This window comes from Camarhynchus parvulus, chromosome 2 (assembly GCF_901933205.1).
Source record: "Camarhynchus parvulus chromosome 2, STF_HiC, whole genome shotgun sequence".
Classification (NCBI taxonomy): domain Eukaryota; kingdom Metazoa; phylum Chordata; class Aves; order Passeriformes; family Thraupidae; genus Camarhynchus; species Camarhynchus parvulus.
Window position 1 is genome coordinate 121,615,196 of NC_044572.1, and position 20,649 is coordinate 121,635,844.

Genomic DNA, 20,649 nt, shown 5'->3' on the forward strand with positions numbered 1-20,649 from the left:
GATTCCAGTTTATGATAAACTGTAAACAGTTTACATTTTATTAGAATTAGAAAGGAACAGAAGACTGCAAAGAAAGTTGGGGCTACATTTGAGTTAAGATACAGACTCCTTTTTCATTTTTCAGTCCTCTTCAGGGGAAGGGGGCCCATGGATCTCAGGAGTGATGCTAAGGCCATGTTAGCAGGGTGGAGGGCTCATGGCAGTTTGCCACCACGTGGTATGGATTACAAAGGAAGTATGACCTGCACTGGACGAGTCATTTCCAGATGGTTCCCAGATGTGTTATTTATGAAGTCACGGCCTACTTAAACCACATTCCTGGTGTCTTGTCTTCTTTTCCTGCAATGTCCAAGACATTAATGAAGGAATGTATGAGAACCAAATAGCAGACCAGTTGTCAAAAACCAAATGGCAACAGAAATCCTTTCCTGTCTCTGGATATATGTAAATACATATTAGATTAACAAAACCAGCTTTAAACAGCTGATCCCTGAAGAGTCATAGAACTGGCAGTAGTGCATTTTAAGGACAGTACTTATCTTGGCCTCATCATTCCCTCATGAATCTCTACCATAAAACTTACCATATTATCCTTGATTATTCTCTTCTTATAACTCCTTCCTTCCAAACAGCCCTCTCTCCCTTAGCTTCCTCAGTGCAGACAAAAAAAATCTTATATACAAAATCTAGGTCATTCTTTAAAATACCAAATAAATCTGGATGAGTGCTGTAGTGTTTCAGATGATCTGACAATGTCAAATACAGTTTGTGGGTTGATTGGTTGGTTGGTTTGTTTGCTTAGATTAGTCAGGTCTGGCAACATGCTGATGTGACTGACTGATCATGCAAGATTCTTACCAGAAGGTAATTTATTCAGTTTGCGTAATGCATCTGAGGCAATGCAGTAACAGTACATTAGAGCAGAATTTTCTATTGCTTTTGTTGGTGTGGGATTTTTTGTCTTTTGTTAGAAATGAATGGAATATGATTTGGGTTTTTTTTTCCAGTTGCTATAGTTATGAGAAACAATTCCTGAGTCATTGCCAAGAAGGTAGAAAAGAACACTGCAAACAAGCTCCCGCTTTGTAACATCCTAGAGACAGAACTGTAGCAATATGATTTGACATACAGAATAACATCAGTTGGCATAAGTTTTATTGATTACTACCTACCATGTGATGGGCCCTCAGGTTTTAATAAATAAGCTGGGATTCTACTGGTACAAGAAGTAATAGAACTATATTTAAAACAATTCAGAAATATTTATTCTGAATACAGAAAGCTCATGACAGATTATTTTGCATACAACATTTTTATGCAGCTATTCAAAACAGACAGCAACCTGTTTGCTTTCTATTCCCAGAAAGTATGGGATATATATTAACATTGATTTTTCATTACAGTGAGCTGTGTTTCTTTCTCAATTTATTCCCTTGGCGAGCAGCTTTCCTAGGGGGAGGCCAGTGTAAATGAAATCTGAATATGTCCATAATATGAAATAGTGCTGCAAATATATTTAGGGTCAATGGGATTTTTCTATTTATATAGTATTCTACTTTAATGTAGATACCAAGAAAAATGAATCTCCTATAATCCATTTCAGACAAGTACAGAATAGCAAAAAAGGATGTGTGCCTCACATTTTGTATAGGTACGAACACCCAATGATAAAGAGATTGGTCATCTTCATTATGACATAACATTTTTTATCATTCTGACTGTTAGAAGGAGAGAAAAAATATGGTTGTCATTACAGAAAAACTCTGGAATCTGTTAGTTTCTGTTAGAAAGATTACCCTTTGTTAATACTATATGAAGCTAATACTAGGGAAAGGAACAGTGATACACAGGTATTCAAGTTTAGGCTGAAGGCATGTGGCATTTTATGCATACATTAGAGAACATACAGCTCATAGATTAGTTTGACAAAGAAGTGAGGGAGTAATTTTTTTGAAACAAAACCAAATTAATCACCTGGCTTTTACCATTGTTTAAAGTTCAACCTTATTGCACAGATACGTAAGCCAGGTTAAAATAATTTTAGAACAATAACGACTGGCAGGAAAGAGCACATCAGTTGTATCAAAACTCCCATAAGTGGAAGTTAATTGAACAATGCATTAATATAGTCTAATTATTCCAGATATTTTTAGATATTAAATTCTTACAAATTTACATTTAATATTAGTGGACCAAATTAGTTTATACTGTCATAATCTTATCTTTCCTGATTTCCAGCTAAAACTTGATTCCAATACAAATTCATCATTGTTGTTAACTGTACAGTAAGTGAAATAGATTTGGTCAGTTTTTGTTTCATCCCAATACATTTCTATAAGGAGAGTACACAATTTCTTTTTTTTTCGTATTTAACCTATGTTCTACCAGGACTGGTTCTGAGAGGAAGTGATTTATAAATTAGCTTCCATCTGAGTTGTATAAAAAATTTATTAATAACCGAAAGTACAGTTCTAGTCCAAACTTTTTGCTCTCAGTACTGAATGATGAAATGTCTCTACTGTTTTCTACACCTTATAGAGATACCAGCAAGGATAGTGCAGTTTGGAGTATTATGTGTGAATACATATGAGCTGGCAACAGGTAATGAACTGACTGCTAACTTAGTCTTTCCATTACATCTTTCCTTGCCATTGCAGTATGACCTAGATTGAATTTGCCACTCACTTAAGATTTTCTGTTCCTCCTTACACAGTCTAAGGCTCATTTTGATTTCTGAATATTCACACCAGCCTATATGCCTGAATTTCTGGGAGCTCAGAGCAAAAGCTGCTGTGGTTGGGAGCACAAAAGAGCTAGTAAAAGGTGGACAGAAAGAGGGAAATAGACTTGTCAATGAAAGAAGATAATTCAGAACATTAACATGAAATTATCTGGATGATGGGACAAGTTTGCTGAAGACTTAAAAAAGTGAGGAGTGGTTGGTTTGTCACAGGGTTGTTCAGCCATCCAGAGGCCTGACAGGAATCTCATGAAGTTCAAAAAGGAGAAGCAAAAAGCCCTGCCAAGCAACAACCCCATGAGCTGGTATCTCCTGGGTGCCAGACACCCTGAAAGCAGCTTTGGAGAAAAGGACCTCAGAATCCTGCAATAGACCTTGGCAGTAAAGAAGGCTAGTGGTGTCCTGGGCTGCATCAGGAGAAATGCTGTCAGCAGGTCAAGGGATATGATCATTCTCTTTTCGTCAACATTGGTGAGGCCCTACCCAGAGTACTCTGCCCAGTCTTGGGTGCCCTAGTACAGGTGAGACATGGGCATGTTGGTGATAGTCCAATAAAAGGCCAGAAAGACGACAAGAGTCTGAGGAGAGTCTGAGAGCTGGGACTCTTCAGCCTGGTAGAAGTCTCAGGTGTCCTTATGCATATCTGTAAATAGCAGAAAGGATGGTACAAAAAGGACAGCCGGGGTCTTCTCAGTGCTGCCCCATGACAGGACCAGAGGCAAGGGGCACAGCTGGAAATGCAGAAAGCTCTGCCTGAACATCAGAAAACACTTTTTCAATGGGAGTGTGACTGAGTAGGGGCACAGGTTGCCCAGGGAGGCTGTGAAGTCTTCATCCTCAGAGATTTTCGAAGGCCATTTTGCAAAACAGGCTTTAAGAAGCCCTGCTTGAACAGGGGGCATGGACCAGATGATTTGCAGAGGTCTCTTCCACCCTCAGCTACTTAGTGATTCTGTGACCTTGAGAGAAAGGAATTCACTATACTGAAAGTGTATTAATTAGACTGAAAACAATGCTATTTTATATTACTCTAGATCAAAATTATCAATATTTGACCGTTTTTTCAAGGTTCTTTAAAACCTGTCTCTAGAAATAAAAATTCTTACTTAATATGGCAAAAAAATCCTTCATCATTATGTATTTTATGGAAGTTTCTTTCCTCTCTATAGGAGAAAAACATGACCATGAATAACCTAGTACCACCTTCCCACTTGTTTCATTAACATTTGAAACTTTTTTTGTTATGTTTTCATTAGTATTTTCTGAAACCTAGAAAAAAAATTGAAGTTACAAAATGGCAACATTTACCATGCCAAATGATTTTTAAAAGTACCCAACTTACACAGATTTCTAATTTAGATGCTTTTATCATCCTTGGGTTTTAAATGTTGGGCTTTAATATTGACAAGATAATTTGCAGAGCATTACTCATGCCATTTAGATTAAGTCTTCACTGTTTCTTATTTCCTTTTGGAAGTTTTTAAAACAGAGATGATTTCCCAAAGAACAAGTCAGATCCTCCATCGCAGTGAAAATTACCAGTAATAGATTAAATTTATAGATATTAGGAAAACATTATTTTAAAGTTACACTTACAAGAGTGTTTCTTTACATAGTGGTTTTTAAGGATTTTTTATAGTTTCTATTATTAATGCATGTTGCTTGACTGGGGAATCGAAAGAAAGGTTGAAATCTGAGACAATATTAAAATACTTTAGAAACTTTAAAGCATTATAATAGCTATTTCAATAAAACTACTTCAAATATTTCTTCAAGAAGGAAACAATTTGGAGTTCAAGTTCAGCAGCATAATAACTGAAAATGTATAACAGTACACTTATTCCCATCACTAAAGTATAGATTACGGTCTTTTTCAGTTGTTGCCATTATAAATCCCTGTTCCCAGGGGTGTTAAGCTATCATAAAAATTTGCTTTGGGCAATGCTTTGAGATAAGTTCTTCAAAAAATGCATAGGGGATTGCCTTGCAACTCCCACTTGTGTTAATAGGAGCCATCAAGGCAAATCTCTCATGTATTCATGGGAGAAAAAGCTCCAGAGTATAAAAAACTTTCGGCCTGAGGATTATTTGTTTTTGATATATATCCCGATAAAAATATGCTTTAAAACAAAATACTTCCAGCTAGTGATCTCAGTTATTTGCTGGGTCTGTTAGCACTCAGATTGCGCTAAATTGAAATTCCACTAATGAAGCTTGCAACATAAATTATTTCCTAAAAGTTTGTGGAAGGAAGAATAACAGTTTGGCTGAAGAAATAGAAATTTTCAAGGCAATAATATATAATTAACTGCACAGAAGCATTATATACTAAGCTTTATGCTATTTTCTATCTAATCTAAAATGCTGGTAGAACTTCACTTGGATTCACATCCTGGTTTTTAGGAGGTGTGGATATAGATTGGTATGGTTGATCTGAGTGTAAGTGTCCCTTAACTTCTACATGCAGCTTTACATTTTTCACTTTGATGTAGGTTACAGTGGTATATCAGCTCATCTTCCCTCTTCTGGGAGAAATTCCATTCCCTCAATTCCAACAGCTCACATTTCATACAGTCCATCCACGAATCAGGTCATGGGTTTACTATAAATGAGTGTGCTGATAAAAAACTTGACACACTTCATCTTCTAAAAAAATCTGGCTATGTCTATATCTCTCATGTCTGCATTCCCCAACCAGTTAGGCAGTAAAATATACCAGAAACTTCCACTGAGAACCATAATTTTCAGTTCTCTGAAGTTTTTCTAATCATTTACATTAAACATAGAAGTGTCTGAACATTGCAAAAGAAGAAACACTACACAGAAATATCAACGACATCAATTTCAGCCATTTTGGAAAGTAGCTTAATTTTATGCATTCTGAATCATTCCTTGAAGGAACTATTTTTTTTTTTCACAAAAAAAATAGTTATGAGATTGTAGGGAAAAGAAAAAATTAACCTTAAAATGTAAGGACCACCTTTGTAAGTACCACTTTTCTGCCTACACATTCTACATTCTTTTTCTTATGCATGGATTTCTATAAGAGCATGCTCACGTCAGAGATTGACTATGTCAGCTTGAAATACTTCAACACAATTACAAGACTGTAAAGTCATCTCATGAGCTGAGGAAAGTGAGCAATTCTGCATATAATAGGTAAGGCTAAGCATACTCTTCTGTAGGCAGATATTACAGGTCCACTTCTTTATGCTTCTTTTCATTTACATACATCTTTCTGGTAAACAGATGGCAGAAAATTTAATTAGCACTTGAGGTGAGATCTCACCAATGTCTTCTACAACAGAAATCCTACTTTCCTCTCTGTACTGCAGATATCTTATTTGCCACAATCTCATAATATTTTTTCATTTCAACAGCCTCTTCACACTGCTTTTTCATGTATTTTATGTGACTGATAAATAGTACCAAACTTTATCTTCTTCCTCTGTTATTTCCACTCTGTAAACAACAAAGCCTTATTTGTCCTAAATCCCACACCTACTACTATTGTATGCCATCCCATCTCTTTTACTTCCATGTTCAGTTGTCAATTTTGCTCTGATAGTCTGGACCTCTCCCTTGTTAATTTAGTATCATTGTAACTATTTTACTTGTCCTACTAACAATTTCTCTGAGCAGTATCACCTGCGCTCTTTTCTTATCCATATTACAATTCTTTCACTAGTCTTCATTAACTTAGTAAGCAACTTCCTACATGAATTACTTTGCAGTAAATCTGAGGCCCAGATATATTTTAGCTAGTACATTTTCTTTGCCTAGAAAACCCTTTAATTTAGCCATGAAAGGTACAATTACCCTGCATGATTGGCTTTTGCTGAACTTAGAATTTTTTTCATTTCTGATTTATATAATTAATTATACTATGATGCGTATTTGTTCAAAAATCTCCATGAGGTAGGATTACTATGTCAGTAATTACCCAGATCACATATCTCCCTTCCTTAAATATATACAACATGTTTGTTTTCCAGCAACAAATACAATATCATCTGCAGTCCAATGGACTCCTTAAAAATGCTTGCTACCAAATCAATTTTCTGTGTGGAAATCATGAGTTGAAATAAAAAACAGAACTTAAACAATACTTTTTTGTGATCATATGGAAAATATATTTCAATAATCAGTGGAAGGTTATCAAATTGCATTTTGCTGACCACTTTGGTTTGCAATGGTTAACATCTAAAAAATAAATAAATAAGTCATGAATATTTATAATCTGCCTACTTTTAATGTAGTCCATCAAATTTAAACGAGACAAAGGATTAAAGCTGCAATTTAAGAGCTTAAAACTAGAAGGGCTTATTTTTAACCTTAGGACAGCCCAGCATTTAAATAAGACCAATTGGAACTGGGAATGAAAATGAACTCTTAATTTTATTAATCTCCTTACCCTGTTGTGCATTGTTCTGAGTCACCAAAATATGCATAGCTTCTGAACAGCCTGACACTTTGCTTTGCATTTCATGCTATATTTTAAGAAATATGTATCATATATCACTTGTTAATGGTTTCTGTAGGAGGAGATGAGTAATTAAGGACTTGTGAAATTGGGGCAGGGTACGTTTTTATAAGTGATAACATAAGCTCATAGGATGGCTGCAGTTCAACAAAGGGCTTAGCTTGCGCTGTTCTATAAATAAGCACAGGAAATTAGATTAAAATTTTAAAATTAGATTGCCAAGATTTTCAGGAGTGACCATAGGGTCTGTGTGTTTGGCTTTGGGACCCCCCGCTATGAAGTACTTCAAAATCCTCACGTCTGACACCTTTTGAAAATATTTCAGTTTTAGAAAGATTTGATTTCTTCAGCCTCAAAAAAATAGAAAATAATATATTTTGAGAAGGATTTAGCTAGACTTGGGAAAAAGAAAACCAAAGAGAGCAAGCAGGACTACTCTTACAGTTGAGTTGTCTTGTTAGACATACTGTTATATGTAGCACATTATGGAATGTAAATTTTCCTTATAAGGATGAATTGTAGTCACATAAATACTTTTGAATGGGTTTTTAGTATAAAGTATTTGTTTGTAATATTAATAGGCAGAAGTTAATCCTTACAGTTCCTCCCTTTTCACTATTGCTTTGAAATTTCATTTAGAAATTTAGTGAATGTGTAAATTTCATTGGTTTTATTGCCTAAACATTGGTAGAATATGAGACAACGCAATTTACAGTCTTGGAGAATATATCTGGGTTTTGTACATAAACCAGTCATATTGTTTAGGGCTTAGATGCCTGAGTTTCAGGCAGAGGAGGGAGGAATGGAGACATTTTTCCTCCTCTGATGTTTTAAAAATGTGTCTGATGTCTGAGCAGATAACTACTCAAAACTGCTAGCTCATTAAAGTGGGTTAGTAACTACAGTTTACAACTATGTTGTGAGATTCAAGGGTACTCTGTAAAGCCCTTGGAAAGGGCACAAACTCTAGTTGGATTTGGTGTTGTCATAGAACCTGAGCACTCCACTCCATCCAGCCACTGTTTGGTTTCCAACAGGAGAAAAGTGGAGGCAAAGAAAAACCCTGATGTGGATGATGTGGATAACATGGAAATTATCAAACACCTCTCCTTGATGTGTGTACTGTATTTACTACAACAGACCCAATTTTTAGAAAAGCCTGGAAAATGTTCTATACAGTTTCCTCTTTTGCAGAATGAGAGTTGTGGAGATCCTGGGCATGTACCTGTGTTGCATTTTTAAAAGAGAACGAAACACATACACCAGAGAATGAAACTTTATTTTCCTTTTCTTAAATTCTGAAGGACCTTCTCACTCAGTACTATTTCATTGGTTTAGTTGTTTATGAAACAAAACAGTAAAAAAACAGTGTTGAGGATAGGAAAAGTCCTAATATGTGTTACACATGAACGGAGCATAAATTAAAGTTAGTAACACAGTAACAGATATAAAGCAAAAACAAGGAAAAGGGTTGAACATAAGGCTTGATTTTTCTTCTGCTGCTGTTTGAACCATTCCTACTGTCATTACCATTTCAAAAGTAGGTCCTTACGGAACTGCAACACCTAAAATCTTATCTAGTACCTGCATTTGAACATTGTAAAGGGAAGACAGCTATGTGTACAAATAATTCATGTAAGAGGAATCTTAAAATTCTTATCAAGAAGATTTCCAACTGTAAAAATGGAGATTGAATATACCAGTCTCTATTCTCCAGTCTTCCTTAACTTCCTTGAATTATAAGCCTGTGTAAAAGGATTTGGGATGCTGGAACAAAAAAGATAAATGTACAATTATTGCAGTTGTATTTGGAAACAATTTGGGTGAGCCAATTGGCGAGTATGGTTTTTACTCTTCTGGTCATACGGAGGGCAGGAACAAACATTTGTGGATAAACATGAAAATGTTTAAGTTTTGTTAAAAAAAAAAAAAAGGAAATGCAATGTGTCCTTGGAAGATGCCCTTGCAATTCTAACCCACTACATTAAATCAGTCTGAGAGAAAATGTGAGGTAGGCTTGTCACCCAGAGTAGTGTGTCCTGAAGTGGCAACTCTTTCTTTTCTTTCTCTCTTCTGTCCCTAACAGACAGATATACAAATTACAAATTACAGTACCAAAATTAAATGTCCAAATAGCACCCGGCATGAGTCTACATGTTGTCTAATTCCACTCCTGTGATATTCCCTGTAAAACTGTATTGATGGCCCCCAACATTGACTAAGCACTCACAGCTACTCCCTCTGCCAGTCCTTCCATGTCTCACAGAGATCAACTTACACATCTTGCTTTTATGCATGAAATTAACACAGGGTTTGGAGGGTAAATGCTGTTTAAGAGAACAATTGAACTCTATTAACAGATTTGAAGGTGGAAAGAAAATAGCAGAAAAAGCAACATTTACTTTGATGCAACTCTCACTACTCAGCCTAAATGCAGGACATGTGGCTCCCAATGCTGCTCAGAGACAATCTGAATGATTTTGTGGGTATTCTGATCCAAGTGGAGATAAAGACTCAGAACAAATTCATTGTGTGGAGGAGGAACTGCACAACAGCAAATCATTTTCCTCAGCCACCAAATCTTAAAGTCAAAGTTCCTTTGTGTGTATTGCTCTACACCATAACTCATCCAGCAGCATATATACTGTATGTTAGGTATATATGTGCAGGATATTTCAGCCAGAATTCTAAACTTTTCATGTAAAGCCTGTTTGTTTGCTATGTGTCTGTACAGCAGATCTAATCTATCAGGCAAATAAGTAAGTAAAATTGTGTCTTTAATTTGTTAAAACAGATATTGCACAAAATAGAAGACTTTGTTTCTCAAGAACAGTAGATGACTGTTTTCTTAAACAATACATTAAAGTTTACATTTTGAAAAGGTTTTCTCGACTCAGGCCCCAAAAGCAAGTAAAGTGGTGTATTGTAAGCTAAATTTTTGCTGTTACTAAAAAATAACGAAATGAAGTATTTTGTCTTGTGTCATTTCTCAGATTTGAAAATAAAGGCACAAGAAAAGTCTAATTTTTATTAGCACACAGTAAAATAAAATCTTACCATTTGTGGTGAACTTTAAAATCATTTGGAAATGATGCAATTGAATATAATTTAGGTCCAGTAGATAAGGATGAAGAAGAAATGAGACAAATGCAGAAACTACTACATTTAACAATGCAACAAATGCTATCATCTCTTATGGTTGACTCAGTTATCCTTGACATCTTTCTCTTAGACACAAGCTGGACATTGTCATGCTCTGCTCTCCCCAAGCAGCTGTACTTTGGGATATGCATAGTACCAGACTAAGACATATCTAAGAAATTTGCAGTAGTAATAACATTATTGGTAGAAAGCAGGATGCTGGCATATTCCATCGTAATTCCAGATTGTTCTCTTGGATTTAGGTGCTGAAATACTTTTTTGAACATATCCATAGAGCCCAATTGTTTCTGTTTGAGAACTAATCACATTTATTTATTATTTAGTCTTTTTTTGTGAATATAAAGTTTACAAAAGGTCTCCCTTACATGTTCGTAGGAAACTACTAATTTCTAATATCTGCTTTCCGACTCCATATGATAACTATGACCCAAACTACAAATTTATCCAGTAACTGTTGCCCCAAGGTTCCTGAGAAGAGGAAACTCTGCATTTCAGCAGAAACTCAGTATTTCAGCAAATAAGTCATCAAAGGTGAAGGAGGAAAGAGAGTGCAATAATTTATACAGACTTTTACTTTATTTTTTCCTTTACACAATAGAAATTAATTCTTTTTGCTAGCCGTTGGCAATTATTGATGTTGTATTTCTGGTGAGTTTGGATTCATTAACTAATATACAGATTCAAGACCTGGGTTAAATTAAGTTGGAATAGAAACAAAATAAGCAATTCAGAATACTATCATACCATATAAAGATGACTAAATAGTGATACTATCAGAGTTCAAACAAATATATCTTGTTATTGTTTTTAATTTCTCTCACAAAATAATAAACAGTAATTTTTTTCTTATTCACTTTTCTTTCTGGTAGGTGATAAAAGCACTGTTCAAGAGAGGAATCTGTAGCGTCAGCCCTTTCCCATTTGGCCAGGAGCCCTTATTCAGATCAGAAATAAAATGGTTGGGTAAAAAGCAACAAGGCTTGGAACTGTTAATGGAAGCAACCATAAACTTTGGATGTACAAACTATTGCTACGTTAGTGCTAGCTCAGTCTTTTTTTTTTTGTACACACAAGGTACATTTGCTGCTCTCCATTACAAATTAACAAAACATTTTTTTCCTAACTGTATTATTTTACTGGATAGTGGACAAACTATCAGTTGTACACTGTGTTTCTTATATTCTTTCTCAAATTTGAGCTGATTATTAAAATAGTTTTTTAAAATTTTTAAGAAGTGAAACACTATTTCAGATTGCACTGTCTCTGTATAAGCTGTCATTTCAGCTAACATCACCAACAATGTATTTTTCCTGCACTTTAACTGTTTTAGGCATGACTATTTTCTCATTGCTTGCAGCTACTCTTGCTTATTAGAAATAATAAGTATTTAGATATTCATATAATACTTCATTAGAAATATTTAGTTTAGAATTAGCTAAATGATGGCTTGGTAAAAAGAATGTCTGGATTTATTATTTATCAAATAAAACCACCATAGAAATATTTTATGCTATTATGATTATTCCTCATTTAAGATGGAATTATTAGTTTATTTCAAACTATCATTATTTCAAGAGCATTTCATGATTCCTGTTCTGTTGCTACAGATTTTTTTCCCTAGAAGAGTTAGCAAGATTTGTATCTAGCATAAGATTTTGCTGTTACTAGTAGGCTGAGTGATCAGCAGCCAGACATTGGACCAGCATCTCATTTCCTGTCTCCTGCAGGTGTCTATTGACATATAGGAAGCAATTTCTTCCTGGCAGTCAAATTATTTTACTTGGTTTGGATGGACAATCTTGTTGACTGGTTTCCTTGACACTGACATGAATTAATAAGGACACAATCCATTCTATGTTCCTGAAGCTGGGATGGTCATCACAGTAAACTGCTTATTATGCATTACCACTTACACCTAAATGTGAGAGAGGAGAGCCAATGTCGTGTAGCTTCAGATTCCAAGCTATGTAACAATCTTGGAATCCTGGTTCCAAGAACCTAAAGCTCATAAATCTTGCATGTAAAATATCATACTAGTGTTTTCAGGGTGTAATGCCTGTTTAAATTGACACATATGAAATCAACATGTGGGCACTGTTGGAGGTTTTGGTATAATAAATCCTAGGACCCTTTTGTTCATGTTTTAATAAGTTACCTTTTCATTTAGGCTGAAGTTTCTTTACTGTTAATTTAATTTATTGTTTAGTTTTCTCTCATTTTAATGTGCTACATATTCAACATCTTCTCCAGTATCTTACCTTTAATTAACTCATTGCTTCCAAAGCAATTGTCTTATCTTACCTTAGTTTCTACAGCATGTCTACATGAGACTCTAAAAGCTAAATAATTTTCTCTTTTCTTCTTTGGTTTTACACTTACTGGGTTTACACATTGGAAACATTTTCTCTTCTTTCTTAGTATCTAGAGGCTTCTAATCAAGTACTCCTGAAACTGTTGTGTCCTTCAGTTTTAACTGCTTGACTTGGTTAGCTTTACCTTGAAGACTTTCAATTCTCAATGGCTTTTCAACATATAAATTAAATGTTTCATCTGAAATTTGTTTGAACATAGATGCTTTCAATACCTTTACTCATTATCTGTTAAGTATGTTCATTAATCAACATTTCCTATTTTAAATAAAAATGTATTATTCTGACACTTGTGATTACAGTCTCCTAGCAACTTTCTCCAACCTGTCCTTTTCATTTCTATGGTCTAAGGCCAGAGAGGAGTGAAGATAACCCTAATTCTGCATGTGGTTTAATCCTTTTCTCCACGTGGTATAACTTAAATTTGTTAAAGGAGCTGATATCTGTAATTTCATTGGACTAATGATGAAGTGCAATATTAAACTTCTATTCTACATGTCAGTGTAACCTATATCATAGAAATAAAAATCTTTTCCCTCATATTCCCTTGGAGCCTGCAGTTAGCAGGCTGATTGTTTCTCACACGGAAAACTCCAGCAAGGTATCTTAAAGGAAAAACTTAATTCAAAAGGTTTTTTCAATACCTCAGTAAGAATCAACTTTTCTTCATTTTGCATGCTGCTGTCCTCAATCCAAGTGGCTGCATGAGGTAAATTTTCTTGTCCCCAGTTGCCAAGTGCCTTGTCCTTTTTCAAGTCCTCCTTAAGCTTTTCTCTGAAATTACTTCCTCTTCTTTTTATTTATGTCCCTATATCTAAAGAATTTTTTTCTCCTGGAACATATTTTCGTGTTCTGTCACAGCTCATTCTTACAAAATTGTGTAAACTCTTCTCCTTAGGTGCCTGATCTTACAATCTCTCCCACCCTGGGACAGCTGCACTGCTTTCAGAAGAGGGAAGTCTGTAATTCTACAAGAGTAGATCTTAAAAATAATAGTTCATAAACCACCATATATCTTTATATATGTATAAACTTACATATGAAGAAACCCATTCTTCCTTGCTATCAGGGTGCAATTTCTCATTTTTTACCACGCTTGAATTTAGTGCTGAACAGATCTGTTTGTACTGTTTGCACTTACTCCATAGCTCCATCTTTATGGATACACAAGGAGAAAGCATGACTAATGACAACATCAGTGTTCATCCTTTCTATGTAAACCAAAGCTGTGAAATTAAGTATCTGATCCTGTTCTTGAATTTAAATTTGCTAGTCATCCATATTCTTTACAACATTATTTAATACAGACATGCAGGAAAAATTCTGGAGATTTTTGAAGGAGTGAGAGCCTGCATATGCTCAGGGCTTTAGTATGGGCTCAAGCTTTTGTTTCTATAATATGTATAGGGCAAATACAGATAGCCTGAGTGCACTATCCTCTTGGAGGTATGACAAATTAATTTTTTTCTTTGTTGTGACAGTCAACATCCTGGTCCTGTGTGGTTTGGAGCCAGATGATATAAGTTTAGAAAGAAAGAGCCTAGGAGACAGGCTCTAAAGTCATGCTTAAACCCAGTCTAGCCTTTGCCCCATTGTCTTTGCAGAGAAAGAACTTGAATGGGAATGAAGAGACTATTTCTGTGGCACTGCTTTTAAGAAATCATGGATTCTAGCCTGAAAACATGAGCACCCAGGAGTTTGAGCTCCTTTGCTTATTCTAACAGTCACAGGAAGGAAACCATGCCTGGATTCTGCCTGGGAAAGAAATGAACTGGAGAAGCAATAAGGAAGTAGAGAGCATGCTGGGGCACCCACAGATCCTTCTGCAGCACCAGTGATGTCAAAGTTGAAACTGATGCTGCTTTTATGACTCCCTAATTCTATGACGTCTTTTTTTAAAGTGGGTTAGTGGAAGAAGGCAGCATGCATCCTGTCTTATCTACTATTGAGCTCAGTGACACTGAACAATCTGAGATTACTTGCAATACATGGAGAATACTTACCATGTGAAATGCATTTGAAATGATTTAGAAATTAACTCTCTGTGGCTGTTCATACACTCTGTGGTTGTTTATAAATGCACTTGGTTGGGCTCAAGCATTCAAAACCATCTTCTTATGATGAGTAGTGAATTTACTAACATAGATGGGAACCGTACCATGTATACTGGCCAGAGTACCAAAAAACCCAGACAGGTTTGTTTTTCTGGTGTAGGTATAGTGTAGATGTTAAATGTTGAACTCCTGTATCTGATCTGGTCAACTGAAGACAATGGGATCTGTGTTTTTCTGTTTTCTCAAACTTTGAATGAAGGTTGCTTCTTTAGGACTTTTACCATTCATTTTCAAGATCAAATTTCACACTATTTTTTGGATACAGATACAAGATAAGGCACTGAGGAAGTGCACATTGAAACACCTTCAATCATTTACCAGCAGCTCTGGATAACCAGGGAGGTCCCTGTTCAGTGGAGGTTGGCAAATTTGACACATCTCCAAGAAGGGACTGAAAAAGGACCTGGGGAACTACAGGTCTGTCAGCTCGACCTCAGTGCCAGGGAAGATCACGGAGCTGATCATCTTGAGTGCCATCACATGGCCCGTGCAGGACAGTCAGGGCATCAGGCTGAGCCAGCCTGAGTTTTTAAAAGGCAGGTCCTGTTTGACCTTGTCCCACCTGCTGAGGCAGCCTCATCTTGAGCTCTGTGTGTAGTTTTGGGTGCTGCAATATGAGAAAGACATTAAGCTGTTAGAGAGTGTCCAAAGGAGGGCAAAAAAGATGCTGAAGGGCCTTGAGGAGCAGCTGAGGTGACTTGGTCTGTTCAGCCTGGAGAAGATGACACTGAAGGGAGAGTAACGGGACAGTGACAGCTGGCTGAACATGAGCCAGCAGTGTGCCTCGCTGACCAAGAAGGCCAATGCCATCCTGGCTTATAGCAGCAAGAGCGTGGCCAGGAGGACAAAGGCAGTGATCATTCCCCTGTTTTTGGAACTGGTGAGGCCACACCTCAAGTCCTGTGATCAGTTTTGGGCCCTTCACTACAAGAAAAGACACTGAGGCGCTGGAGTGCGTCCAGAGAAAGGCAGCAGGGCTGGTGAGGGGTCTGGAGCCCAAGTCTTATGAGGAGCAGCCAAGGAAGCTGGGGTTGTATAGCCTGAGGGATAGGAAACTCAGGGGGGACCTTTTTGATCTCTACAACTCCCTGAAAGGAAGCGTGGCACGGTGGGATGGGGGGGTGGTAGTTTCCTTGCCTGAACAACCAGTGACAGGATATGAAGAACCAGACTCACATTGCACCAGGAGAGGCTTAGATTGCATATTTCTTTATGGAAAATGTTGTCAAGCATTGGAACAGGCTAGCCATGGAAGTGGTAGAGTCATCATCCTGGAGGTATATAAAATACCTGTATTTGTGGTACTTGGGGACATGGTTTGGTGGTGGACTTGACAGTGGCAGGGCAATGGTTGGATTTGATGATCTTAGGTCTTTTACAAATTAAACAATTCTTTGATTCTATACTGGATCTCGTTGGTTTTAGTTCACTGATTCACAGGTTTGGAGGAATGTTCTCTCTATACTATGTTAAGAATAGTAGCAACGGAGAAAACAAAATAAGAAATAGAAGACTTACAGAAAGACCTAAAGCTGTATAGAACACTTACCAAAATGTGCATTTTGCTACTATCAGCTTCTCCTCTATGAGCTAAATTCAACTCCATCTTGGAGATATCAATAAAATTAATTCCTCCTCCTGGAAAAAAATCTCTTTCTGGTTCTTGCTGCTTGCCAGTTACTTTTCTGGTTTCTCTGCTTCAAACTTTCTCCATACATTTTCACTTTCATCTTAATATATTCCTTTGTCTCCTTTCCCTCCTTCAGCTATCAGAATTGAATTTTGTATCTACATAAGTTAATGCAGTGGAAATATAGTAGGCTGGATTATATATGTTATACAGAATAGAATTAAACAAAATTGCACACACTAGCAAGAAGCAGTTTTTAGGTCTATCCTTTATTTCTGGCTCATTGTGAAAAAACAGAATTGAATTAACCAGTTAATTACTGGTTCTTAGAAAAATAAACTAATTTTTTTTTAAAAGGAAAAAAAAAGGCAGGTTTGTTGGACAGTGAAAATTAGTGGCTGATTACTATGGGAAATTTCTATACTTTGAAGTATTAAACAAGAATGAAAGAATGGAAGAAAGGAATGAAAAAAGCAAGCAAGAAGAAATGAAGGAGAAGAGAAACGATGAAGAAAAGAAAGAGAGACAACTATGTAACCCAGTTACATTTTGTTTAACCTCAAAGGAAGATTTTTCTCTCCTGCAAGTTATTCACTTATGCACTTGCTATGAAATCAGCATTGTGAGTAAGTTGATAGCCTGTACAGGGAAGGAAAGAATGGCAAGCTGATTACCTTATGGTTATCTCACAAAACTGATGAGACAGCAAATGATATTCAATCCTATTAAAAAGACTAAGCACAGCCTTTTTTCCACCCTTTAAAAAAATTCCTACATTCCTTGTGCTGGGATTGGATGATATGATTCTACAATTCAGGGAGTCTGCAGAACATCTGCAATGAAATTGGTTTTCTGTGGAAAACTGATGAATCACTTACTGCCAATGACTGCAAGGAAAAGTACTTGTTTATGCCCTTATGTAATGAATTTTTATGAGGTGAAGTTTGCTGTTTATAAAAAATATATTTTCAGTTGCTGCTGATGTAAAATAATAGAATTCAGAATTTAGACCACCACATTACTGAAAAGGCAGTCACTAACAGAATATCATAATCCACTTACAAAATGCCAAAAAGGGGCTTTTACTTCTGTAATAGAATTAAAATTTCCATCCATTCCATAAGGTCTTACAAGAGAACAAAAAAAAGCAAGGACAATAATAACATATTGTTAATATATTTTAAAAGAAAATGAATGCTTTTACCAAAAAATACATGTTCTACTTCAAAAAGAAGATCTAAAACATCATGCTCATGAGTAGTTCCTGAGAAAGCAAGCAGGAAGAAAGCAAGTAATAATGGAAAATCAGTTACATGCTTTTCCTTGAATGTTCCCTAACAACCTTTTCAAAGAATGAGTTAAAGTAATAGCTTAGGTGTAAAAACTAACCATTTCACTGTGAAAAGCAACTTCTCACAATCGTAGGTATCTTAAGAGAGTTTTATGCCTGCACATTAATTAATGGAGTAAATTTTAAGAATTACCAAACTGTTTTATTCTTACATTCAGCAAGAGTTGAGTTTGATTGTTACAATCTTTAAATTTCCTTTAGAATATTGAGATATTTCAGTGAAGCATTTCACAGCTTGAATGTTATTTCTTTTGTGATCCTGTTGTGTATTTCCAGGAATAGCTCTAGGTGACTGGAAATGTGCAGTATCTATTCTTAATGACTAATGCATTTTCCATTTCTGCAGCAAAAGCTGTTTTACTGTGCATGTGAAAAACTTTCAAGTGCCATTTTCTTCATACTTCTAGTCTCTGTGCCCTGATATCTATACTGGTTCTGCAAGTATGGATAATGCACCAGTTTTTCTTGGATCAGTTTGTATTTTTATGAAGTTGGTTTTTGTGGCACTAAGCAATGATGCAATGAGCAACCTGCACTTTTTTGTGCCTTGCCACTCTACCACCTTTGAAATTGTTGCAGGGTGACTGCTGTTGCTGCTATCAGTCAGGGGGATTGTGAAAGGATGCTGCAGGTCCATCTATATCTTCTGCAGTGGCCAAAGTTTGCTTAAACCTGGAGACAACCAGCCAAACACAACTGAACTGTTACTCTGTTTTCCACAACATATGTAATAGAAGCTGTGCCATTTGGCTAATTGCCCATCTCATGCTTGCATCTGCAGCATCCTCTGGCCATTCAAGCATTGCTTTTGGAGAAGAAATACCACCCACCACATGGGACCATTTTGTCCTCAGTATATGGAATGAACAGCAGTGAGTGCACAGTTTTTGCATATAACAGGCCCTCTGAAATCCTCATGTTGTCTACCTTGCAGCCACATTCCTCTAGAGCTCTGATTCTTGTGTCCAGCACCTGCCTCCAGTTTTGTCCTATTCTTATCCTTTTTAATACAGAGAAATCAGGGATAGGCTGTCAATATTGGCAGTGTAGCAGTCATGGAGATGTTAGAGTCTTTATGAGAAGTATCCTGAAGCAATGGCCACTATTTTGAACTATGTGACTATTAGGTGGAACAATCCATGGGATCCACAATCTTTGGTAGCAGCATGCATCAAGAGGCTGGAGTTAGAAGTTATCAATAAATACCGCACATATATCATAGAAGCTTTTATTAATTACAGAGACTGTTTGGTGGCTATGGTAGCCAGTCATGAGAAACTTACCTATTTCAGTGCAAACAGACACAAAAGCATTTTAAGAAAAGCTTAATTAGCCCTGGGTCTGCATTATGCACACTGCTTCTTATGCCTTGTCATAAGTCATGCATCTCTACCCAGATAATTGGCTCTCACATAGTATGTTCGTAGTTTCTGTTGTGGTTTAATGTATCTGAAATTAAGATGAAGATCACCAGTGACAAACTGGCTATCAATAACCAGAATACCAAACGTGTTGTCCCTTACTGCACCATGCACAACCATGACTAAAAGACTTTCTATCAAAACTGGGTACAATAGGAGAGAATTCATTCAGAGTAACCATGTAACAGGCAGTAGACCTGAATAAAACAGGACAAGTTTCAAACTCTTTGCAAGTCTTCAGAGGTAATACATATTCCCATGTAAGAGTCAGTACTGCCACAGATGCAATTTACTATCTCTGCCTGCTGCAACAGGCACTCTGCTAGGGGCCTATCCCCAGGCAGTACCCTGGTACTAGGCAAAAAGCCCTGATCCTTTCTGCACCCTGTCTTCAGGCCACAAAGGAGAATTAACTACAGAGAGTAAGCGAGTAATCTTGTTAGAGAATCAGGTACCTGAAGACTTCTACTGAACCTTAAGATGCGACTTTTTTCATTAAGGCAATGTATCTCCAAGGATTATCCTTGACACAGTTATTGCATCAGAGGTATCCCTGCCAATGGCACAATCTGGAGATGCTATCTAGGGTTATTTCCTTGGCACAGTGTGTCCTGAAGGACTATTTAGGTAAGGGCTTTAAACAAGATGGCACACCAGCTATTGGTAAGTGACTAAAAGCTAGGGAACATGATGGGATGCTCTGGTCACATTAATGAAAGTTGCCAGTTCTGCAGTCAAGAAGATTGCAATGAATACAGAAAATGGCAGAAGAGAGAAGAGTCAGCTTTTCGCCCTCTCCTGAGCTACTCCAACGTGCTTAGTTTTCCATCACAGCCCTTCCAAAACAGCCTAATGCAGAGCATTTACAAGACTGATAACCTTTTTCCCCCCTGAAATGTCCTTGAAATATGTCCCTCAAAGTAGACAGATATGAGATCAATAGTAGCACACTGGCCAACTTTATTATACTTTGCACCAGTTTGTTCTCTTAGGAGATCCAAGATCAGAGGTATGCAGCTGAGGATTTTGTTCTTATTAAAAATTGCCTGCAAGATATAGAACTACCTGCACCTGCTGCTGTACAAGTCTGCCAACACCTCTTATCTGAAATAGATCTGCATTTTTGTAAGCAGATCAACAGTTTGAGAATTCTAAACCCCAGGTATGCTCTAGAGAACAGGAAAGATGACTGGTTGGCGTTAGCAGATGCTGTGCACACATGCCTGTGCATGTTTGTGATTCATCTGGTGCCAGCCTGAGAGGGGTTCTGCCCACAAATGTCTTTTCCTTGAATGATATTAGGCCACTTTGCCAGCTCCTCACTTTGGAAGCAGACTCCCCTGGAATGGCAGAAACTTAAGACTGACTGTGGTAACAAT